The following is a 27,199-nucleotide window of genomic DNA, read 5'->3' as shown; positions in this document are numbered from 1 at the left end:
CCATCAGCTTGCTCCATTGAACTCTGTCAAAAGCCTTTTCCAAATCTACAAAAACAGCAAAGATTTCTCTACCTTTTTCCATATATCTTTTTAAATGAAACCAATGTTATTAACACTCTACATCTTAGAAGTGTCGGAATTGCAGCGTGTAACATAGCTGTGCGTAACGCAACTATATCGTTGCGTGAGAAACAGCGTGCTGTAATCGAGTTTCGAAATCGAAGATTTCGTCCACACTAGGAGTATATATGGCAATGTCAGACCACTCGCGAGCGCTTCAATATCTACAGTCATCCGACGCCTTCAGTTCACTGTCATCGATCATCCTCAGTACAGTCCCGACCTGGTCCCATCCGATTTTCATCTGTTTTGAAAACTTAAAGAACATCTTCCAAGGCTTCACTTTGATAGTGAGGAAGCGGTGCAAGCAATGGTAAGGTTGCGGCTTCGTCAACAAACTTCCTACTGGCATCTGGTTGGGAGAAATGTGTTCGTCTTCAGAGTGTGTACGCTGAGAAACAAATATTTAGACACGAAGAATAAAGAAGAAGAATGTTAATAACGTTTCTTTTATTTTGAAGCGTTTATGAATTTTTCACATTAAAAATTCGGAGGCATTACTTTTCAGAACGCTCTCGTATATGATAAAAACTAGTCGTCAATCACTTACGCCAGCAACTGAGACTGTAAAAATCAACTTTTCTTGAGCTGTATACAGTTGCGATATCTCTCGCAGTGAAATTATCTAAAATAACTTCATCACACTGACGTATTTTTAAACCGACATGCAGATACTAATGAATCGTATCCTGAAATCATATACAGAATTAAATGCTCACACTGTTTGAAAAACATTCACATTTACGATTTTACTTTTTGTTTTCACGCTTTCGCCGTTAATGATACTGATAACGGCAGCGAATTCACACTTATAAACAGAACCGGTTCAAAGCCTAAGCGCTTGGGGCGCCAGTCAAGTGCATAATAAGGTCTTACCAAGATTACATGGAAAGGTAGGTGATGGTTAGCACCAAATTATACGTCACTTGGATGGAAAACTGTTCTTGAACCATCCTTGCTTATAGATTTTTATTGAAATGGTACTTTTTAACTTACGAAATGACTGTCCCGATGTCGTGTTTTCTTCGAGCTTAAGTGATTGGCAGAACACCTTAAAACGAAGCATAACTCAAAGGGAATCAATTTGTGACTCTTTCTGTCTCCTTTGCTTGTAAATTGCATAAACTGTAGTTTGATTTTCGAGCGCTGTCCCCACCCAGTAGTCCGATAACGTCAGCACGCCACAGACAAGCAGTTGCCGCAATCGCCGAAAGAGCGCAGCAGCTAGCAGCGTTCTCAGTCGCTCCCAGCATGCTCTATCAGTGGCGAGTCGAGTTCTCCGTCATACCCACACCAATACCGATGCGAAAAAGATGGAACGCATGTTAGCTCTTTCATCATTTTTGCTTTGAACGCCTTAGCTTGACTGTTAACAATCAAATAGTACGAACAGTTTTAACAGTATGTAAAATCGAATATAGAACACAGAAATGAATTTGATTACAGAAAACCGTAATTTTCTTCACAGTTACTTGAAACTATTAGATGTATTAATGAATTGTTGGCAGCCTTCCGTAGCAATAGTTTATAGAGGAGTAACTTGTTTGCTCTTTCTTGGTAGAGATCACTATGGGCAAACCGATCTGCTTCGGTAGAAAAAAAAATTGAAGAAGTAAATTGCTATGATACAGGATTTTATCTCTTCATAGGTCCTTGCAGCCAGTAACTATGCAATCCAGAAGTTAACGACAGTAAAACGAAACAAGGTTGTAACATAACGGTAAAAACGGATATCGCTATAGACGCACATGAACAGACTACAAAAGCATTATTTTCAATTGCGATTTTCGAGATTCCTGCTAACTTGCTTATGTGATTCTAAAGCTTTTTCGAACCATCCTGTACCAACATTCTATCCTGCAACAAAAGACTCATTTACACACACAATGTTGAGGCTTCAGAGCTTGGTACATTAGCAGTCCAGGTTCAAACTCAGTTTTTATTCGAAATGCTATGCAAAGCCCACGCGCTAATTAATGATCTATCCGTATCTTTACTCATTTGGCTGCCTGATGATTACGGTAATCGTCTGATTTAGTGCTGTAGATCTTTCCGTGTAGTGTGCTTACATCGCGTTATTTGTCCTCATTTCTCCACACTGCAGCTGTCTACAATCTTAAGACGAAGTGGGCAGTGCCGGCCGCAGTGGGCGAGCGGCTCTAGGCGCTTCAGTCCGGAACCGCGTTCCTGCTACGGTCGCAGGTTCGAATCCTGCCTCGGGCGTGGATGTGTGTGATGTCCTTAGGTTAGTTTGGTTTAAGTAGTTCTAAGTTGTAGGGGACTGATGACCTCAGTTGGTAAGTCCCATAGTGCTCAGAGTCATTTGAACCATTTGAATTGGGCAATTCTCGGCTTTCAAGCAGTTACTACTCGCATTTGCTGAAAATGCATTCCCTGTGCGGATCCATGATCCCCTCGGTGGCAGTGCTCACTGTATATATATAGTATGGCAACGCAACTTGACATGTCCAAGGATCGTATGTTATGAACGTAAATGTACTATTTCAGGAAGGGCATCGCTGGAGAAATCTGTTGAGGCGATAAAAGCTTTGTTGCTGGTTGCAATCTCCCTCAACATTATTTTATTTAATAACACCCGCGAAATTTACTGAGATAGATCATGGATAAAATGTGAATGACGAGAAGCTGCACTTGGACACTCGGGTCGTTTAGATGATATCTCTTGAGAACTGCTATCCACGAGAATTTGTGGAAAGTCAGTTTTTGGTGGACACAGAGGCACTTGTCTTTCAACGTAACCAAAGGTAAACTAAAACCCACTACCACATCGACTTCACGGATTTGGTTTGAGTATAGATTCAACGGCAGATCACTCAGATCAATGACATGATTTAAGGACCGCCTCATGATTGTTGGGGATGATATGGAATGGACAATGTCATGACTCTTTTAGTATGAAAATTATCAGACTGTTGTTGATTGTGAAAATTATTGGGAATTGTAGCAGCTCTTCATTGGGATAGCGATATGCGCATATACAGAAGGGAGCAGTATCGCGTACACAAGGTATAAAAGGGCACCATTGGCGAAACTGTCATTTATACTCAGGTGATTCATACGACAAGGTTTCCGACGTGATTATGGCCGTACGACGGGAATTAACAGACTTTTAACGCGGAATGATAGTTGGAGCTAGACGCATGAGACATACCATTTCGGAAATCGTAAGAGAATTCAATATTCCGAGATTCAAAGTGTTAGGAATGTGCCGAGAATACTAGATTTCAGCATTACCTCTCACCACTGACAAGGCGGTGACCGACGGCCTTCAATTAAGGACTGAGACCAGGGGTGTTCGAATAGAATTGTCAGTGCTAACAGACAAGCAACAGTGCATGGAATAATAACAGAAATCAATGTCTGACGCCGTTAATGTGCTATTGCAGCAGACGACCGACGCGAGGGCCTTTGCTAACGGCATGACATCGCCTGCAGCGCCTCTCCTGTGCTCGTGAACATATGGGTTGGACCCTACACGACTGGAAAACCGTGGACTGGTCAGGTGAGTCTCGATTTCTGTTGGTAAGAGTTGATGGTAGAGCTCGAGTGTGGCGCAAACCTCACGAAGCCATGGACCCAAGTTGTCAACAAGGCACTGTAGAAACTGCGGTGGTTCCATGATGGTGTGGGGTCTTCCGGTCCAACTGAACCGATCACTGAGTGGAAATGGTTATGTTCGGTTACTTAGAGACCATTTCCAGCCATTCGTGGACTTCATTCCCAAACAACGATGGAATTTTTATGTATGACAATGTGCGATGTCACCCTGCCACAACTGTTCGCGATCGGTTGTGAAGAACATCCTGGACAATTCGAACAAATGACTTGGCCACCCAGAGTGCCCCACATGAATCCCATCGAACATTTAAGGGACGTAACAGAGGGGTCAGTTCGTGCAGAAAATACTGCACCGGGAACATTTTCGCAAATTATGGACTTCTACGGAGGCAGGAGGGCTCAATATTTCTGTAGGGGACTTCCAGCGACTTTTTGAGTCCATGCCACGTCGATTTGCTCCACTACGACGGACAAAAGAAGGTCCGACACGATATTAGGAGGTATCCCAAGATTTTTGTTGCCTCAGTATAAGTAGGAAGTATATAACGAGATTCTAATGCAACGCGAGTTTGATGTCTGCTGGTTTGTCAAGGATGACTTATGAATTTAGATGGTACTAGCAGTGATGCGAAGGGTTGCGAGGACAGGTGGAGCGGATCAAGATTCCTGGCTCTCTGTCACACATAAATACCCTCATGTGGGCGCCTCAACGTCAAGTGTAACACTACAATATGTACTGGCGCCAGTGTTTAGATATTGTCACCTGGTTCGGAGCTGAAAATCTGTGCGCGGTGTAGTCTCCTTGTTCCTTTTCTGGTGTCTTTGTCTGGCATCTGCGGGTGCTCGGTATGCTTATTAACAGATTTGGCACGGCTAAGGAATGGCTGAATGCTCTTCCTATCGCCTCCACCTACATACTTCTTCAGGTAGGAGGGGCTCCTTTGCAAATGTTTTTGAGCAGCGAAAACATCGACAACTAAACTGAACGAGATAAACAAAACCACGTAAACATAGCAAGAAACAATATGTACGCTTAGTTTAGATACTATCTTCTCTCATGCAGCGCAAACAAAATTATTTATATAGAAGAACCCTCGCAGACGAAATTATGTGCAGAATTTATATGTTATTGTGCTTAAACATAAGAAGAGATTGGAATAAAAAATGGTTCAAATGGCTCTAAGCACTATGGGACTAAACATCTGAGGTAATCACTCCCACACCGAGCGAGGTGGCGCAGTGGTTAGACACTAGACTCGCATTCGGGAGGACGACGGTTCAATCCCGCGTCCGGCCATCCTGATTTAGGTTTTCCGTGATTTCCCTAAGTCGCTCCAGGCAAATACCAGGATGGTTCCTTTGAAAAGGGCACGACCGACTTCCTTCCCCATCCTTCTCTAATCCGATGAGACCGATGACCTCGCTGTCTGGTCTCCTTCCCAAAAGCAACCCAACCCTCATCACTCCCCTAGCCTTAGAACAACTACCTAAACCTAACTAACCTAAGGATATCACACACATCCATTCCCGAGGCAGGATTCGAACATGCAACCGTAGCAGCAGCGCGGGTCTGGACTGAAGAGCTTAGAACCGCTCGGCCACAGCGGCCGGCGAAGAGATTGACAAATTAAGCAAGTTAGTAACGTGCTGGTACACCTCTGGTCCTCTGAATGTCCTCCTAAGGAATATTGTGCCAAATTCTGTCCAATTGGCGAGTTAGATCATCAAAATCCCGAGGTGGCTGGAGGCCCCTGACCATAATGCTCCAAACGCTCTCAGTTGGGGACGGATGCGGCGACCTTGCTGGCCTAGGTATGGTTTGGCAAGCACGAAGACAAGCAGTAGAAACTCTCGCCGTCTGTGGGCAGGCACTACCTTTCTGAAATGTAAGCCCAAGATGGCTTGTCACGAAGAGAAAAAAGACGGGCTGTAGAATACTGTCGACGTGCCGCTGTACTGTGAAGGTGTCGTGGATAACCGAAGGGGTCCTGCTATGATAAAAATGGCACCCCAGACCATCAATCCTGGCTGGCGGCGACAGTCATGTTCGTATCCCACCTCTATCTGGGGCGTCTCCAGAAACGTCTTCAGCCTGGAATCTCATTGACTGGAGTACAACTGTCTTCAGTGATGAGTCTCACTTCAAACTGAGCCCCGATGATCAACAAAGACGTGTCTAAAGACGCCCTGGACAGCGGTGGGATATTAACCTGACCGTCGCCCATCAGACGGGCCAAAAACCAAGACTGAGCTGTGGGGTGCCATTCCAATTCGTAGCAGGATCTCTTTGATTGGCATCCGCGGCATCCTTACAGCACAGCCGTGCGTCAGCGAAATTCTACGGCACACTTTGGTGCCTCTCATAGCTAGAGCTTCTGCAGCTAGATGATGTCCGCCCACACACGGCAAGAGTTTCTATTGCTTGTGCTCATGCTTTCCAAATCTTACGTCGGCCAGCAACGTTGCCAGATATCTCCCCAACTGAGAACGTTTGGAGCATTGTGGGCACGGCCCTCCAAACATCTCGGGGTTTTGACGATCCAACGCGAAGTTCGGCAGAATCCGGTACAAAATGCCTCAAGAGGACATACAACAATTCTTTCAGTAAGTCCCAAGACGAAAAACTGCTTGCTTCAGCACCAGAGGTGGACCAACCCTTTACTGACTTGCTCGATTTGTGAATCTCTTTCTCTTGCATAAATCATCCAATTTTTCTGAAATGGTAATCATTTATTTATCTACAGGGTGGTCCATTCATAGTGACCGGGCCAAATACCTCACGAAATAAGCATCAAACGAAAAAACTACAAAGAACGAAATTCGTCTAGCTTGAAGGGGTAAACCAGATGGCGCTATGGTTGGCCCCCTAGATGGCACTGCCATAGGTCAAACGGATATCAACTGCGTTTTTTTAAATAGGAACCACCATTTTTACTACATATTCGTGTAGTACGTAAAGAAATATGAATGTTTTAGTTGCACCACTTTTTTCGCTTTGTGATAGATGGCGCTGTAATAGTCACAAACGCATAAGTACGTGGTATCACGTAACATTCCGCCAGTGCAGACGATATTTGCTTCGTGATACATTACCCGTGTTAAAATGGACCGTTTACCAATTGCGCAAAAGGTCGATATCGTGTTGATGTATGGCTATTGTGATCAAAATGCCCAACGGGCGTGTGCTATGTATGCTGCTCGGTATCCTTGACGACATCATCCAAGTGTCCGGACCATTCGCCGGATAGTTACGTTATTCAAGGAAACAGGAAGTGTTCAGCCACATGTGAAACGTCAACCACGACCTGCAACAAATGATGATGCCCAAGTAGGTGTTTTAGCTGCTGTCGTAGCTAATCCGCACATCAGTAGCAGACAAATTGCGCAAGAATCGGGAATCTCAAAAACGTGTTGAGAATGCTACATCAACATCGATTGCACCCGTACCATATTTCTGTGCACCATAAATTGCTTGGCGACGACTTTGAACGTCGTGTACTGTTCTGCCACTGGGCATAAGAGAAATTACGGGACGATGACAGATTTTTTGCACGCGTTCTATTTAGCAACGAAGCGTCATTCGCCAACAGCGGTAACGTAAACCGGCATAATCTGCACTATTGGGTAAAGGAAAATCCACGATGGCTGCGACAAGTGGAACATCAGCGACCTTGGCGGGTTAATGTATGGTGCGTCATTATGGGAGGAAGGGTAATTGGCCCCCATTTTATCGATGGCAATCTAAATGGTGCAATGTATGCTGATTTCCTACGTAATGTTCTACCGATGTTACTACAAGATGTTTCACTGCATGACAGAATGGCGATGTACTTCCAACGTGATGGGTGTCCGGCACATAGACCGCGTGCGGTTGAAGCGGTATTGAATAGCACATTTCGTGACAGGTGTAAGTAGGCTGTTTATGTTTTCTTTATGTAAGTTTGCTGTTTATGTTTTCTTATTGGCAACGTTACGTAGCTCTCTGTATAAAAATCACTGGCTGTGCTGTGTGCAGTATGTGGCTAGTTTGCATTGTTGCCTGCCATTGTTGTCATGAACTGCTATAGCTGAATGTGAACAGCGCATAGCGTTGCGCAGTTGGAGGTGAGCCGCCAGCAGTGGTGGATGTGGGGAGAGAGATGGCGGAGTTTTGATAATCTGTAAGACTGGATGTCAATTATGAATATTAAGGTAAATACATTGTTTGTTCTCTATTAATATCTTTCATTTGCTAACTATCCCTATCAGTAGTTAGTGCCTTCTGTAGTTTGAATCTTTTATTTAGCTGGCAATAGTGGCGCTCGCTGTATTGCAGTAGTTCGAGTAACGAAGATTTTTGTGAGGTAAGTGATTTGTGAAAGGTATAGTTTAATGTTACTCAGGGCCATTCTTTTGCAGGGATTTTTGATAGTCAGATTGCGTTGCGCTAAAAGTATTGTGTGTCACTTTAGTGAATGTTTGAGTACGTTCAGTTTTGCTCAGCTGTTTGAAAAGCAAATAGTGTAAGAGGTTTATCAGCACAGTCGTGTATAAATTGTTCTAAGGGGACGTTTCATATGTCGACCCTTAGCTTAGGATACCTCACTGGAATCTTCTGATTTTTTCTTGTAGTTTGTGTAATTAGTCTAGATTTTGTTTATTGCTAGCGCGTAATTGTAGAGAGAATCTCCTTTGTAGTTGCAGCTTTTCATTGTTGCACAGTAAAACAGTTGTGGCATGCATGTAGATTTGCACCAAGTATTTCGCAGCTGCAATTAACTAGATATTATTTTCAGTGCTATGTTAATGTGTTCTCTTATTTTTGCTCTTCAAATTGTGTTTTTCTGTGTTATCGTGTGAAATATTGTCACAATAATGGCGTGTGAAAAACGTAACACTCGGCTTCAAAGTAAATTGAGAAATGACAGTGAAGACGAAAGCAGTGTGTTGGCCCCACCATGTAATGAATTAACTAATATTCAAAAATTTGGTAACTGTGCATAGGGAAATGGAGCGGGCGTCAAACAATGGCGTAGACAGTCAAACAGGTAGTGAACAGGGAAGAATTATCGATCGATCGGTCGGCAACAGCTCGCCTCAGGAATCCGAAATGATAGGACACAATTTTGCAAATACTGTAGATTCAGGTTTTGCGTCCTCACCATTTTCTCAAATAAGTCAAGACACATTTTCTGCTTGTCAAAATGTGAATGTTGCTGGTGCAAATGCACTGCCGAAAAGCGTAGAGGAACAGATTCCAGACACTAATGCATTGTTATTACAATTAATGCAACAAATGGGACAAAATCTTCAAAAGTTAGACACAATGGAACAGAATCAGAGACAAACACAGCAAAAGCTGCAAAAGTTAGACACAATGGAACAGAATCAGAGACAAACACAGCAAAAGCTGCAAAAGTTAGACACAATGGAACAAAATCAGAGACAAACACAGCAAAAGCTGGAAAAGTTAGACACAATGGAACAAAATCTTCGGAAGTTAGACACCACACTTGAACAAACACGTGAAGATTTAACTACTGAGTTACATAACATTGAATCGAAATGTCAAAAGGTCTGTAATGACGTAAAAACACAAATTTGTGAGCATTTTCAGCCTATTTTTTCGCGGCATGAAAATGCATTACAGAATCATGAAGTAGCCATAAAAGAGCTGCAAACCATTGTTCATGAAAATCATGAGACCTTGTGGGCTAAAATTGACTCAGTTGCATCTACCGATTCGGTTACGCAACTGGCAAAAACTCAGGAAAACTTAAAGAACACAGTAGATTCGATTTCAACACAAATGGACACTCTGAAACTTGGTTCAGAAAAACACACTGAGGAAATGTGTTCACTATCAGAGAAAGTAGCTGAACTTTCGGATCAGGTCACTAACTTATCTACAAAGGTAGATGATGATCTGAATGACACAAGACCCGTAGCCTTCACTGACACAGAAGAGTATGAACAAATAAGAACATTCAAACAAAATCAAAATCAAATCAATACACAGTACAAAAGAGAAATCCGGGAAGTACAAGATCAGTTGACACAGGTAATACAAGAATTACGTATTTCAGAGGACACTCGCGCCCCAATACTGGAAGAGGGACATAGAAATACGGAAAAGCCACAATATAATAACACAGAGCATTTCGGTAATTATGAAAGGAATTGGCAAGGTACACCGAATTTTGAGATGGAACCGCCGACACGACGTAACAATGACCGATATGCTACTCGCCGACATGATGATTTTGACTATAAGCTGTTCATTACTACACGTAAATTCAAAACATTTAAGAATTCTGGCAACGACATTCATCCACAAGCATGGCTCCATCAATTCTCTCATTGTTTTCCTCCCAACTGGTCATTGGAGCACAGATTAGAATTTATGTGCGGCTACTTGGAGAATGAACCAGCTGTAAGAATGCGATCGGTCATTCACGATTGTCACAGTGAAGGAGAATTTTATCATGCCTTCCTCTCAGTGTATTGGTCTCAAGCTACACAAGACCGTGTAAAACATAGCATCATAATGATGAAACACTTCGAACAATCTGAATTTTCCAGTCTTGTGAAATATTTTGAAGACATGTTGCACAAGAATCAATACCTGTCAAACCCATACAGCCCCTCAGAACTCATCCGCATTTGCTTAATCAAACTGCCCGAACATTTGAGACATATTATTTTAGCAGGACGTTGCAAAGACGACATTGAAGCTTTTCAGGGACTGTTAGTGTTTGCACGTGTGTTGATAATTCAGCAAGGGACTGGATAACAGCTTTGCTGGTTCAAAGGACAATTCCAAAAACTACGTGAGTGTACAAGTGGTGGTTTATGGACTTGCTATTCTGTCTGCAAGCCTTCTAATGACAATTCCAAAAACTTTGTGCGTGCACAAGTGGTGGTTTATGGACTTGCTATATTATCTGCAAGACTCTTCAATGGTGATTGTGCACCTGCACAGTCGCAACAGATGGCTGCTGGCCATCTCCACAAGGACTACAGTGGGTCTGCATCTTTGATGGCCCACGAGTACCATTATTTCTACAAGGACTGCAGTGGGTCTGCACCTCTGGTGGCCCACCAATACCACAATCTCTACCAGGACTACAGTGGGTCTACTCTGTGATGACCTACCTACCAATATTCATCAACTTCGACTGACTCTGCTGTGGGTTTGCTCTGTAGTGGCCCATTACCTGTCAGCATTTCAAGAGTCAGCACTGTCTTTCCGTTGGAAGGACAACACTACTTCTTCAAGACTGCATGGAAATCCACTACTTCTGTGTGCAATTTCTTTTACTAATGAGACTTTGTGAAAAACAAAAACTGTAATTACTATTATGATGAACAATCTGGACTGTCTTTATGGACTGTGAGAAAATTTTAGCTTTTGACCAACATTGTATAAATAAGTGTGTGCATTTGATATCTTTGTTATTGTAATTATGAAAAATTTTTTCAAATCTGTATTGGCCAGTGCCCAACACCATTTGTAAAATTTTTTGTGGGGCTCATGGGGGCTATGTAAGTAGGCTGTTTATGTTTTCTTTATGTAAGTTTGCTGTTTATGTTTTCTTATTGGCAACGTTACGTAGCTCTCTGTATAAAAATCACTGGCTGTGCTGTGTGCAGTATGTGGCTAGTTTGCATTGTTGCCTGCCATTGTTGTCATGAACTGCTATAGCTGAATGTGAACAGCGCATAGCGTTGCGCAGTTGGAGGTGAGCCGCCAGCAGTGGTGGATGTGGGGAGAGAGATGGCGGAGTTTTGATAATCTGTAAGACTGGATGTCAATTATGAATATTAAGGTAAATACATTGTTTGTTCTCTATTAATATCTTTCATTTGCTAACTATCCCTATCAGTAGTTAGTGCCTTCTGTAGTTTGAATCTTTTATTTAGCTGGCAATAGTGGCGCTCGCTGTATTGCAGTAGTTCGAGTAACGAAGATTTTTGTGAGGTAAGTGATTTGTGAAAGGTATAGTTTAATGTTACTCAGGGCCATTCTTTTGCAGGGATTTTTGATAGTCAGATTGCGTTGCGCTAAAAATATTGTGTATCAGTTTAAGCACAGTCTTGTATAAATTGTTCTAAGGGGACGTTTCATACAGGTGGTTTGGTCGTTGAAGCACCATACCATGGCCCGCACGTTCGCCGGATCTGACGTCAGCGGATTTCTTTCTGTGGGGAAAGTTGAAGGATATTTGCTATCGTGATCCACCGACAACCCCTGACAACATGCACGCGTCAGCGCATTGTCAATGCATGTGCGAACATTACGGAAGGCCAACTACTCGCTGTTGAGAGGAATTTCGTTACATGCATTGAGGTTGACAGACATCATTTTGAGCATTTATTGCATTAATGTGGTATTTACAGGTAATCACGCTGCAGCAGCATGCGTTCTCGGAAATGATAAGTTCACAGAGCTACTTGTATCACATTGGAATAACCGAAATAAAATGTTCAAACTTACCTACGTTCTGTGTTTTAATTTAAAAAACCTACCTGTTACCAACTGTTCGTGTAAAATTGTGAGCCATATGTTTGTGACTATTACCGCGCCATTTATCACAAAGCGAAAAAAGTGGTCCAACTACAAAATTCATATTTCTGTACGTACTACACGAATACGTAATAAAAAATGGGGATTCGTATTTAAAAAAAGGCAGTTGATATCCGTTTGACCTATGGCAGCGCCATCTAGCGGGCCAACCATAGCGCCATCTGGTTTCCCCCTTCAAGCTAGACAAGTTTCGTTCTTTGTAGTTTTTTTGTTTGACGTTTATTTCGTGATATATTTGGCCCGGTCACGATCAATGGACCACCCTGTATACATATACATCACATGTACCGATTTCCGTCCAATTCGGGGATAATTCATTCGTCGGGCGTCGGTTTTTTTAGGAGTGTATTTTGAAACTAGTGATAAAATAATTAACGGCATGCAATATTACAATTTTAGATAGTCATTTTGCCAACACAGTAAAGATAATTATTGGGAGAATATTAGTAAGTGAAATAAAGTGAAAATGAAAAAAATACACTTGTAACTTGAAGCGAGCACCCCACATCTTTCACTATACACTGTATGTTGCAGTCTCCGGAACAAGTCCTGACCTGTAATTTTAATATTTTAATGCAATTATTCTGCATACTACGCTGCCTTACCTGCTCCACAAGATTGTCTTTTGTGAGAGACGACCACCACAGTCAAATAAATACGTATTTGCGATTAGCTAATTTCTTGTCCTTAGGCATTATCAAGCATCATCATGCGAAAAATACATTATATATGTTTTCATTTGTCAGATGTCATGATCCACGTAACATGCCATAATCCACACAATAATGTGGGTTGGATCAATATGTAGTGGTGTCCCACATTCTCGTAGAGTGGTGTAATATCGTGCATTCACATAAGCCAGGTTCTCTACGTGGAAGGAAAAAGTGCGATCCATATGTTTGACTATTCACCGTACCAGGGCGGTGAAAACGATCAGCTTAAGTCTTGAAATAAAACTCACTTGGCGTGGCCAACGTGTGAGTATGAGACATAATCTAAAATTGTTCAAATGGCTCTGAGCACTATGGGACTTATCATCTGAGGTCATCAGTCGCCTAGAACTTTGAACTACTCAAACCTAACTAACCTAAGGACATCATACACATCCATGCCCGAGGCAGGATGCGAACTTGCGACCGTAGCGGTCACGCATAATCTAAAGATGTGGGTAGTTTGCTTATATTTATATGTAATAATAAAAGTTATTTGTTTCGAAGCAACAGAAATCATTGTTTTGATTCAGTATTGATGTGACTGTGACTGAAGCCAACCAGCAATGGTTTCGAAAACCATTACTTCTGTTAGTTGCGAAGTGCTTGTTATAATTCGAGGGTCTGTAACTGCACTGTATCCACCCTATGGGCCTTCTACAAGGAGTGTAGGGGAGGTTAGACAATGGTCTTGGTACTTTAAAAGAGACCGATATGCGTGATGAACGGAGCGGTTGGCCTAGTATCCAGAGACAAAATCAAGTAAGCAGAACAAAAGCTGCGGTCCTATCGAGAATTTGCGATTGGCGCCCTGGCTTATGAATTTAATTAAAGAATGTCAAGCGGACATGCGTTTTTACACCAATGTCGGCAGTATAGAGATGCTTTGTTTTCCCACACTATTCTGCGTCCAGCGACTGTTTTTCTTGCACGTGAAACAGTGGCTTGGTAGACAATGGCTTGTAGGTAAGAGGAACTCAGGACCGCCGTCGTCGAATGATTCAGTTTCCACGTCGAAAACATGAAAAATGTAGCGTAATGTTACGAAAATAGGAGAGAAGGGCAATTAGATGGGATAGTGAAGTAGGTTTGTAGGAAATTAAAACCACTAATGAAAGGACCTCTAATGAAAGGTTTTTCTAATAAAATGTCCGAGTAGCTGTTACTTTTCGAATATGCCTCGCAGAGACACCCAAAGATGCGAAATTAGCTAATCGCCAATGAAATCAAGTGTTTGTTTAAAATGAAAAAACGCCCTGAAGCGAGAAATTTTCTCTCAAGATGTTTAAACTGACTTTCATATGGTGTGGACGATTACTCTTCGGCGATGGTCAGCCCAAATCAATGATTTTTTGCGGCTGCGCAGTATGTCTGTTTATTCACGTGAACGAAACACGCTCAACACGGCTAACTGAGAAAGCTCTACAAACAAGGTATTCCACATTTCATGTTTTCACAGCTACGACCAACGCTCCAAATGATACCAACGTCGTATCCGCCAAGGCTTACTCCAGTACTCCGTGATAGCACCTGGCATGATATATGTTATTATCTGTATTCTATACACTTCGTAAACTACGAGCTTGTGAGGAAGTCATAATTACGTGTACGATGTGTATCCTCCGCTCAGTAAATGATCCAAAGATCTATGACCCATCATCTCAGTTCGCCGTTATATGTGAATATGAAGCACGGTAATGTGAATGTACGTCTCAGGGCACGAAAAAAAAAGCTGTATGTCTCTCCACACTCTCGAAACCACCTATAAGGAAAGTTAGCTGTCTAATTTTCTTCACTGAGAGGACAGCAAATATGAAGAAAAGCGATACAGCGGTCGTCAAACTGCTCCCCTGGCGATCGTTAAGTGGAGATCCCCCGCGGGAAGAGACGTAATCCTCGTGCAGGCGAAGTCGTAAAGAATGGCTAGGCGCCGACCACTGTTTCCGATCGCAACTAATGAAGTTGTCCGAGAACTCGCGCGTATGCAGTATACAGTACACGGCTGCGCACAAACGTAGCGCCTGTTGCAGTTCCGTTTGATCCCGAGGCCATCAAATTATCGCCGGGTCGTATTTTAGCGGATTACGCGGGTCCTGCCTTGTGAGTCAACCCGGCCGGCTCCGCTCCCTCCTCTGTTGCTGCTGACGCTACTGCTTCGTTTCTACCAGTCCAGGGAAAGCGAAGGGAAACGTTGGCAAAATATGGGAGAGCGCGGAAGTCGCGAACTTGTGACGCGACTACAAGCCCTGTACGTAAGTGCACGCACAAACCACGTCTCACCTTACGTCAGTTGTCTTCGACGTACATACACAAACGCACAATATTCCCGAAAATCCGAGATGAGAATGTCGTAGAGCGCGCGGAAGTCGCGAACTTGTGATGCGAGTACAAGCCCTGTACGTAAGTGCACGCACAAACCACGTCTCACCTTACGTCAGTTGTCTTCGACGTACATACACAAACGCACAATATTCCCGAAAATCCGAGATGAGAATGTCGTAGAGCGCGCGGAAGTCGCGAACTTGTGATGCGAGTACAAGCCCTGTACGTAAGTGCACGCACAAACCACGTCTCACCTTACGTCAGTTGTCTTCGACGTACATACACAAACGCACAATATTCCCGAAAATCCAAGATGAGAATGTCGTAGCTATGGGGGTGCGTGGAGTGCGGTACGCCCTGGTTACCAACTCGGTGGGGTGACAAAACTTGCTACATTTTTTTCCCCCTTGGGTTCATTCTTGACGTCTTGGGATCGGGCGGGAAACTAGAGGGTTTACGGAACGGTCCAAATCTTATTGCATACATACGCTCATTTTTCCGCTAATGTAGCGTATAATCGAAAATTGTTCTCAGTCGGTACTTGAGACCTTATATCAATGATCTTAGAGGTGCTGCCTTTGTACCAGGAACTCAAAGGTGTGAAGATGAGTGCATCAACAGGTTTCTACAAGAAAACGATACATTGCAAAAGCATCGAACGTGTATCAGGTAGCTTTGCTGTTTTAGAATCCAGCAATCCGATTAAAACCTCAAAAACGTAACTTTCCACAGTCGTACAATATTTAGTTGACAACTATTATGAAGTTTCTGAAGATGGCATCCTTGCAGAAATTCCACACCTAAGAATATTTCTGCAAATTGCAGAAGTTCCAAAAGAGGAGTCTCTTGGTTGAACATCTTTCAGATTTTAAAAAAATGCTTCAAATGGCACTATGGGACTTAACATCCGAGGACATCAGTCCCCTAGAACTCAGAACTACTTAAACCTAACTAACCTAAGGACAGCACACACATCCATGCCCGAGGCAGGATTCGAACCTGCGACCGTAGCGGTCGCGCGGTTCCAGACTGAAGCGCCTAGAACCTCTCGGCTACAACGGCCGGCTTTCAGATTTAATAAACGTAAACATGGTTCGTAGTAGGCTGTAACGCGATTTTTATCTAATCGTGCGACTAGCTAATTTCGACTACGTTTCATTGTCAAACATAAGCACAGGATAACTGAGAGCAGCTAGTAATTTGTTGTCAAATAAAAATCGTATTGCAGCCTACTACGGACCATGTTTACGTTTATTAAACGTCTGGAGGCTGTGGATTCCCACAAATACAAAATTTAATCTTTGAGATTATCATTGTTGGCGGTTGAATATAAATTTTCCAAGTCTGATAACACCTTGATCTCAACCTTCAGATTATTCTCGTAATGTTTCGGCAGTGTCAGGACTCAAACTAATTAAGAATTATCTTACACTCGATATGAGTCAAGGACGACTTGTAAGTTTGGCGATTTCGTTAATTAAAAGTAGAGGAGCTAAAGATTACAATTTTGATGACGGAATTTCAAAAGATACACAAGGAAAAGTAGAAGGAAGAGCTTCTAAGATTCATGAAAAAGTCACCTATCACCAAGACCTTTGTTTATTTGTAGTATTTCAGTAATAATCAATCAAATTCTGTTATTTACCAAACTGAAATAAACTCTGCGTGTGGCTGGAGCGCAGGCGGCTGTGACCGAGCGGTTCTAGGAGATTCAGTCCGGAACCGCGTGACTGTACGGTCGCAGGTTCGAATCCTGCCTCGGGCATGGGAGTGTGTGATGTCCTTAGGTTAGTTAGGTTTAAGTAGTTCTAAGTTCTAGGGCCCCCCCTCCCCCCATGAACCATGGACCTTGCCGTTGGTGGGGAGGCTTTAAGTAGTTCTAAGTTCTAGCCCCCCCCCCCCCCCTGAACCATGGACCTTGCCGCTGGTGGGGAGGCTTGCGTGCCTCAGCGATACAGATAGCTGTATCGTAGGTACAACCACAACGGAGGGGTATCTGTTGAGAGGCCAGACAAACGTGTGGTTCCTGAAGAGGGGCAGCAGCCTTTTCAGTAGTTGCAAGGGCAACAGTCTGGATGATTGACTGATCTGGCCTTGTAACAATAACCAAAACGGCCTTGCTGTGCTGGTACTGCGAACGGCTGAAAGCAAGGGGAAACTACGGCCGTAATTTTTCCCGAGGGCATGCAGCTTTACTGTATGATTAAATGATGATGGCGTCCTCTTGGGTAAAATACTCCGGAGGTAAAATAGTCCCCCATTCGGATCTCCGGGCGGGGACTACTCAAGAGGACGTCGTTATCAGGAGAAAGAGAACTGGCTTTCTACGGATCGGAGCATGGAATGTCAGAACACTTAATCGGGCAGGCAGGTTAGAAAATTTAAAAAGGGAAATGGATAGGTTAAAGTTAGATATAGTGGGAATTAGTGAAGTTCGGTGGCAGGAGGAACAAGACTTCTGGTCAGGTGACTACAGGGTTATAAACACAAAGTCAAATAGGGGTAATGCAGGAGTAGGTTTAATAATTAATAGGAATGCGGGTAAGCTACTACAAACAGCATAGTGAACGCATTATTGTGGCCAAGATAGATACGCAGCCCACACCTACTACAGTAGTACAAGTTTATATGCCAACTAGCTCTGCAGATGACGAAGAAATTGAAGAAATGTATGATGAAATAAAAGGAATTATTCAGATAGTGAAGGGAGACGAAAATTTAATAGTCATGGGTGACTGGAATTCGAGTGTAGGAAAAGGGAGAGAAGGAAACGTAGTAGGTGAATATGGATTGGGGCTAAGAAATGAAAAAGAGGAAGCCGCCTGGTAGAATTTTGCACAGAGCACAACTTAATCATAGCTAACACTTGCTTTAAGAATCATGATAGAAGGTTGTATACATGGAAGAACCATAGAGATACTAAAAGGTATCAGATAGATTATATAATGGTAAGACAGAGATTTAGGAACCAAGTTTTAAATTGTAAGACATTTCCAGGGGCAGATGTGGACTCTGACCACAATCTATTGGTTATGACCTGTAGATTAAAACTGAAGAAACTGCAAAAAGGTGGGAATTTAAGGAGATGGGACCTGGATAAACTGAAAGAACCAGAGGTTGTACAGAGTTTCAGGAAGAACATAAGGGAACAATTGACAGGAATGGGGGAAAGAAATACAGAAGAAGAAGAATGGGTAGCTTTGAGGGATGAAATAGTGAAGGAAGCAGAGGATCAAGTAGGTAAAAAGACGAGGGCTAGTAGAAATCCTTGGGTAACAGAAGAAATATTGAATTTAATTGATGAAAGGACAAAATATAAAAATGCAGTAAATGAAGCAAACAAAAAGGATTACAAACGTCTCAAAAATGAGATCGACAGGAAGTGCAAAATGGCTAAGCAGGGATGGCTAGAGGACAAATGCAAGGATGTAGAGGCTTATCTCAATAGGGGTAAGATAGATACTGCCTACAGGAAAATTAAAGAGACCTTTGGAGATATGAGAACCACTTGTATGAACATCAAGAACTCAGATGGAAACCCAGTTCTAAGCAAAGAAGGGAAGGCAGAAAGGTGGAAGGAGTATATAGAGGGTCTATACAAGGGCGATGTACTTGAGGACAATATTATGGAAATGGAAGAGGATGTAGATGAAGATGAAATGAGAGATACGATACTGCGTGAAGAGTTTGACAGAGCACTGAAAGACCTGAGTCGAAACAAGGCCTCTGGAGTAGACAACATTCCATTAGAACTACTGACGGCCTTGGGAGAGCCAGTCCTGACAAAACTCTACCGTCTGGTGAGCAAGATGTACGAGACAGGCTAAATACCCTCAGACTTCAAGAAGAATATAATAATTCCAATCCCAAAGAAAGCCGGTGTTGACAGATGTGAAAATTACCGAACAATCAGTTTAATAAGCCACAGCTGCAAAATACTAACACGAATTCTTTACAGACGAATGGAAAAACTAGTAGAAGCCGACATCGGGGAAGATCAGTTTGGATTCCGTAGAAATACTGGAACACGTGAGGCAATACTGACCTTACGACTTATCTTAGAAGAAAGATTAAGGAAAGGCAAACCTACGTTTCTAGCATTTGTAGACTTAGAGAAAGCTTTTGATAATGTTGACTGGAATACTCTCTTTCAAATTCTAAACGTGGCAGGGGTAAAATACAGGGAGCGAAAGGCTATTTACAATTTGTACAGAAACCAGATGGCAGTTATAAGAGTTGAGGGTCATGAAAGGGAAGCAGTGGTTGGGAAGGGAGTAAGACAGGGTTGTAGCCTCTCCCCGATGTTATTCAATCTGTATATTGAGCAAGCAGTAAAGGAAACAAAAGAAAAATTCGGAGTAGGTATTAAAATCCATGGAGAAGAAATAAAAACTTTGAGGTTCGCTGATGACATTGTAATTCTGTCAGAGACAGAAAAAGGACTTGGAAGAGCAGTTGAACGGAATGGACAGTGTCTTGAAAGGAGGATATAAGATGAACATCAACAAAAGCAAAACGAGGATAATGGAATGTATTCGAATTAAGTCGGGTGATGTTGAGGGTATTAGATTAGGAAATGAGACACTTAAAGTAGTAAAGGAGTTTTGCTATTTGGGGAGAAAAATAACTGATGATGGTCGAAGTAGAGAGGATATAAAATGTAGACTGGCAATGGCAAGGAAAGCGTTTCTGAAGAAGAGAAATTTGTTAACATCGAGTATAGATTTAAGTGTCAGGAAGTCATTACTGAAAGTATTTGTATGGAGTGTAGCCATGTATGGAAGCGAAACATGGACGATAAATAGTTTGGACAAGAAGAGAATAGAAGCTTTCGAAATGTGGTGCTACAGAAGAATGCTGAAGATTAGAGGGGTAGATCACGTAACTAATGAGGAAGTATTGAATAGGATTGGGGAGAAGAGAAGTTTGTGGCACAACTTGACCAGAAGAAGGGATCGGTTGGTAGGACGTGTTCTGAGGCATCAAGGGATCACCAATTTAGTATTGGAGGGCAGCGTGGAGGGTAAAAATCGTAGGGGGAGACCAAGAGATGAATACACTAAGCAGATTCAGAAGGATGTAGTATGCAGTAGGTACTGGGAGATGAAGAAGCTTGCACAGGATAGAGTAGCATGGAGAGCTGCATCAAACCAGTCTCAGGACTGAAGACCACAACAACAACAACAAGTTCTAGGGGACTGATGACATCGGATATTAAGTCCCATAGTGCTCCGAGCCATTTGAACCATTTGTGGCTGGAGCCTTCCATTGGATAGAACGATCGCCTGGTGCAAGTTTTTCCATCTCGTGGCTGTTCGGCGACTTGCATGTACAAAATATTTAACATTATATTTTGCTTCTTTAACCAACTGTATAAAAAATCGCTTCCCTCAAAACAATCATTTGATGTTTTTTGTGGGGTTGATAGCGGTAGGGTGACAAGTTAAAACTCCGCACCAGGTGTCAAACTACGTAGCTACGGCACTGCGGCGTCAATGACAAACTGCAGAGATTTGGTGCACACGAATAAACTGCAACAGAATAAAGTGTCACAGTACCAAATCTGGAAAGATGTGTTTGGTGGATGTTTTAGTTGCCACGGTGCTAGGGCGAGTATCATCACTCTTCTATTTAGGTTTATAAACTGGACATAACACTAATAAATATTTGAAACAAATATGATCAGGTTTGAACATTTATGTGACTATACCCAACACGTTCAAGAACAGAACTATGCTACATAAGAGAGCGAAGTTTTGTAAAACCATGTCCCTTCACTCGTTTTGTATGGCAGTGAAATATGGTTGAAAGAAACATTTTTCAAGTACAAGATAAAGCAAAGTAAAACAAAGTTCTGCGTCTTGGCCCAGATGGGCCAATCGGGACCCACCAACCACCTTATCATACTCTGCCAATGGCGTCATTCAGATGTGGTTTGGAGGGGCGTGGGGTCAGCATACCGCTTTCTCGGTTGTTGCCTGCTTTCTTAACCATGAGGTTGTTCGTTACTTCTCATTCAAGTAGCTTCTCATTTGGTGTCAGGAGACTGAATGCACCCCATTCCAGTACTACCACAGAAAAATCTCTGGCTGTACGGGCCATCTGCATAGCAGTCACACAGACTGGCATTTTTTTATCTCTTTATTAGTCGATTTGTCGTCAGTGTGCGACGGTAACTAACTATTACTGCTGAGTAGTTGCTCTTCTGAATAACATCCGAAAGATTCGACAGTCAAATATGTAAGTAGGCTGTTTATGTTTTCTTATCAGCAACGTTACGTAGCGCTCGGTATGAAAATCACTGGCTGTGCTGTGTGCAGTCTGTACCTAGTTTTGCATTGTTGTCTGCCATTGTAGTGTTGGGCAGCTGGATGTGAACAGCGCGTAGCGTTGCGCAGTTGGAGGTGAGCCGCCAGCAGTGGTGGAGTGGGGAGAGAAATGGCGGAGGTTTGATATTTGTAAAAATGGAAGTCATGAACTGCTGTATACATTATGACTGTTAAGGTAAATACATTGTTTGTTCTCTATTAAAATCTTTCATTTGCTAACTATGCCTACCAGTAGTTAGTGCCTTCCGTAGTTTGAATCTTTTATTTAGCTGGCAGTAGTGGCGCTCGCTGTATTGCAGTAGTTTGAGGAACGAAGATTTTTGTGAGGTAAGTGATTTGTAAAAGGTATAGGTTAATGTTAGTCAAGGCCATTCTTTAGTAGAGATTTTTGAAAGTCAGATTGCGTTGCGCTATAAATATTGTGTGTCAGTTTAAACATAGTCTTGTATAATTTTTCAAAGGGGACGTTTCATATGTCAACCCTTAGCCTAGGATACCTCACTGGAATCTTCTGATTTTTTTCTTGCAGTTTGTGTAATTAGTGTAGCTATTGTTTATTGCTAGCGCTTAATTATAGAGAGAATTTCCTTTGTAGTTGCAGTCTTCCATTGTTGTACAGTAAAACAGGTGTGGCACGCATGTAGATTTGCACCAAGTATTTCGCAGCTGCAATTAACTAGATATTATTTTCAGTGCTATGTTAATGTGTTCCCCTATTTTTGCTCTTCAAATTGTGTTCTTCTGTGTTGTCGTGTGAAATATTGTGACAATAATGGCGTGTGAAAAACGTAATATTAGGCTCCAAAGTAAACTGAGAAATGACAGTGAAGACGAAAGCAGTGTGTTAGCACCACTGTGTAATGAATTAACAAATATTCAAAGTAGTAATTTGGTAATTGTACATAGGGAAATGGAGCGGGCTGCAAACAAAGGTGTAGACAGTGAAACAATTAGTGAACAGGGAAGCATTATCGATCGATCGGTCGGCAACAGCTTGCCTCAGGAATCCGAAATGATAGGACACAATCTTGCAAAAACTGTAGATTCAGGTTTTGCGTCCTCACCCTTTTCTCAAATAAGTCAAGACACATTTTCTGCTTTTCAAACTGCGTATATTGCCGGTTCAAATGCACTGCCGAATAGCACTGAGGAACATGTTTCAGACACCAGTGCATTGTTATTACAGTTAATGCAACAAATGGGACAAAGGTTACAAAAGTTAGACACAACGCTTGAACAAAATCAGAAACAAATGGAACAAAATCTCCAGAAGTTAGACACGATGGAACAGAATCAGAGACAAACACAGCAAAAGCTTCAAAAGTTAGACACAATGGAACAAAATCTTCAAAAGTTAGACACAATGGAACAACATCAGAGACAAACACAGCAACAGTTAGACGCAATGGAATAAAATCTTCACACCACGCTTGAACAAACACGTGAAGATTTAACTACTGAGTTACATAAAATAGAATCGAAATGTCAAAAAGCCTGTAATGACGTAAAAACACAAATTTGTGAGCATTTCCAAACTATTTTTTCGCGTCATGAAAATGCATTACAGAATCACGAAGCAGCCATAAAAGCACTGCAAACTATTGTTCATGAAAATCATGAGAGCTTGCAAGCTAAAATTGACTCAGTTGCGTCTACCGATTCGGTTACGCAACTTGCAAAAACTCAGGAAAACTTAAAGGACACAGGAGAAAGACACATGGAGGAAATTAGTTCATTATCAGAGAAAGTAGTTGAACTTTCGGATCAGCTAAATAATTTATCTACGAAGGTAGATGATAATCTGAATGACACAAAACCGGTAGTCTTTAATGACACAGAAGAGTGTGAACAAATTAGGAAACTGAAACAAAATCTGAATCAAATTGATACGCAACACCAAAGAGAAATCCGGGAAGTACAAGATCAGCTGACATAGGTAATACAAGAATTACGTATTTCAGAGGACACTCGCGCTCCAATACGGGAAGAGGGACATAGAAATACGGAGCAGCCACAAAATAATAACACAGGACACTTCGGAAATTATGAAAGAAATTGGCAAGGTACACCGAATTTTGACATGGAACCGCCGAAACGACGTAACAATGACCGACATGCGACTCGCCGACATGATGATTTTGATTATAAGCTGTTCATTACTACACGTAAATTCAAAACGTTTAAGAATTCTGCCAACGACATTCATCCACAAGCGTGGCTCCATCAATTCTCTCATTGTTTTCCTAGCAACTGGTCATTAGAGCACAGATTAGAATTTATGTGTGGCTATTTAGAGTATGAACCAGCTGTAAGAATGCGATCGGTCATTCACGATTGCCACAGTGAAGGAGAATTTTACCATGCCTTCCTCTCAGCATATTGGTCTCAAGCTACACAAGACCGAGTAAAACATAGCATCATAATGATGAAACATTTCGAACAATCTGAATTTTCCAGTCTTGTGAAATATTTTGAAGACATGTTGCGTAAGAATCAATATCTTTCAATCCCATACAGCCCTTCAGAACTCATCCACATTTGCTTAATGAAATTGCCTGAACATTCAAGAAATATTATTTTGGCAGGGCGTTGCAAAGACGACATTGAAGCTTTTCAGGGACTCCTACAAGAATTAGAAATTGACACAGACAGTCGCGGGATGCGAAAACAGAAAAACAATCACTACAGGTCACATCCGTCACAACAACTGGACACGACAATTCTATTCTTACAACGTAAATCGTGACCAAAAGAGACACCACCCGTATGACAACCACTGGCAGAGTAATAGTTACAGAGAGAGATCGCATTTCTGTAGTAATGAATATGACAGAGACACTCATAGAAACAGACAATTTGGCAACCAGAACAATTATTATCACGGGAGACAAAATAACTTCAGACGCAACAGTTCAGCGCGCAGTTACAATTCAGGAATAAATTCCCCAACACGTGTCCGGCAAGAAAGAAACTATAGAATCTACCGACATGACGACAGACGATATAATCGTAACGACAGACCTGAATTGCATCAGAACTGGCGAGATTTAAACAGGGCAGGGCCCTCTCGTCACGGTGAATTTGTAGAAGTTAGGTCTCCAAATCCCAATAACGACGTGCGCCAACAAAGGGGACGTTTCAAATACTCTGTGCATTGCCTGGGATTGGGTTCAAATGGTTCAAGTGGCTCAGAGCACTATGGGATTTAACATCTGAGGTCATCACTCCCCTAGACTAAGAACTACTTAAACCTAACTAACCTAAGGACATCACACACATCCATGTCCGAGGCAGGATTCGAACCAGCGACCGTAGCAGCAGCGCAGTTCCGGACTGAAGAGCCTAGAACCGCTCGGCCACAGCGGCCGGCTGACTGCGATTGGCGATTAGTAAAACACACAAAAATAAAAAACAAAGATAAATGAATAATTTTAATAAGGGGGGATATATTCTGTATTCAGTTAAAATAAAGACAGAAAATACATTTATCAAATGTAGTCAATGTTACGTTGTGAGCGTTATGAGAATGGTAACAAAATACCCAAACTAAACTGTCAGCGATTCGCGAATACTGCCGGCCGCGGTGGTCTTGCGGTTCTAGGCGCGCAGTCCGGAACCGCGCGACTGCTACGGTCGCAGGTTCGAATCCTGCCTCGGGCATGGATGTGTGTGATGTCCTTAGGTTAGTTAGGTTTAAGTAGTTCTAAGTTCTAGGGGACTGATGACCACAGCTGTTAAGTCCCATAGTGCTCAGAGCCATTCGCGAATACTAATTGTAAGTCAATTTCGTGATCACAGGATACGACATCTTTATCAACGCAAAACAGTTCAGGCTTCAACGTGATGATTCACAAATTAACAAAAACGATACAGAGAACAGTGACCCACATTCTGTCTGACCTCGTTTCCGTAATATTAGCGGAGCACATTCAGATCTCTCGTGAGGTAGAATCCCTTCAAAAGTTAGAGTATTGTAGCAGCCGTTCACCGACTAGAATCGGTCACCAGCACCGCTGAATCACGCACTTTACCACAGGCAGTCTGCCTTCTTCCAGCATTCGATACAAAGTGTCCAGAATCACTCCCTTGCTCTCTTCACTCGAGAAGTCCTTGTCTCCACTAGTCTCCCGTCGTGTTGCGGTACCTCCGCTCTTCCATTGGCTGAGGGTCGTCCCCACAAAAACTACATACTTTGTAATGTTGTTGCTTTAATTTGCAGTGAAAGCGGTGCTGATTGACAATAAAAGCGAGTTAAAAGCTGCGAGCTGTCTGGGGAAGTTAACCTTGCATTACTGCGCAACTGTTCCACCAGGTATCCAGTTTAGCTTACCAAATTCCCAACCAGACTAGCATTAATTATAATCTTTTAATAGTCATACGACAACCGGTGATATGTATATAAAAAGAGAATTTAAATAAAAAGAAATAAATCAGTTTATATTTGGAATTTTATTTTAACATTGGTCATTGAAATTTCGGCATATTAAACTCGATTCATAACTAAGCTGGTGTCTTATTTAGGATTGTGAAATCTTCCCGAAAAGAATAGCTGAGGGCTACTTTGATGATTACACCACATGCTTCACGTAGTCAACTTGGTTTACACAAAGCGTGTAACTCCACAATAATTTATATAATTAAAATAAATTACATCGAAAAGATTTAGAAAAAAAAACCTCAAACTGGTTACTATCATCTTACTATTAACCTGATGGGTCAAACAATTGTATAAGCACGTGGTACTGATCTCACAAAGTACACCCCACGTGGGTTGAACATAAAGAAAATTTGCTATATTGAAAAATATTGTCAAGACGAGACGTTATAATCTCATGCACATTCGCATTTAAGATTGATGATGCTAGTTAGAGTTACTGATCAACACGTGGTTCCACTTTACTCACAAAGTAGTGACAAACCAACTACCGGAAGATATTCTGAACTTCACACTCGAATTACACTGCGTTGCAATTTAAGATAACATTAGATATTTTAGAGCTAAACCTGAAATAAAAGTGATTAAATTTTCAGTTAGGCTGAACTTAAGAAATACATTGTCCTACGGACTTAGCAGACACGCACTTAGCCGGAGATCTTACCACTTCAGACGCTCGCCACAGACAGACTGACTTGGTCCCTTCCTGAGGGTGGCTCACAAATACAAACGGAAGTGGCCAGAGGGGCAGCTTCCTATACCAATATGACAAGGGACGGACAGGACCATACTAAGGATAGAAACCTCTTTGCTTTTAGAAAGCGTAGCTACTTGTTCCGACGCTGGTCCTACTGTTCTCTAGCAGACAGGCTTGTCTGCTACGCTCAAGCATGCAACTAGAAATACATTTGCTCATTCATCCTCTCACACAGAAGGGAAGGGGGATCACAGTATCTTATCATATACAGTATATAAAAGAAAGCGGATGTAAGTTCCGTATGAGACTGTGTGACATGAATTACATATAAACTGTGTTTTAAAGTGTAGTAGTGTGACAGATCGTTCTTGTTTATGTGTAAAAGTAACACGTTCCACTACTCAGTCTCCTCCCAGATAGTCAGAAACGCCACAGTAAATT

This window comes from Schistocerca cancellata, chromosome 1 (assembly GCF_023864275.1).
Source record: "Schistocerca cancellata isolate TAMUIC-IGC-003103 chromosome 1, iqSchCanc2.1, whole genome shotgun sequence".
In the NCBI taxonomy this organism is placed as follows: Eukaryota; Metazoa; Arthropoda; class Insecta; order Orthoptera; family Acrididae; genus Schistocerca; species Schistocerca cancellata.
The sequence above is the reverse complement of the archived record's forward strand: the minus strand, read 5'-3'. Positions refer to the sequence as shown.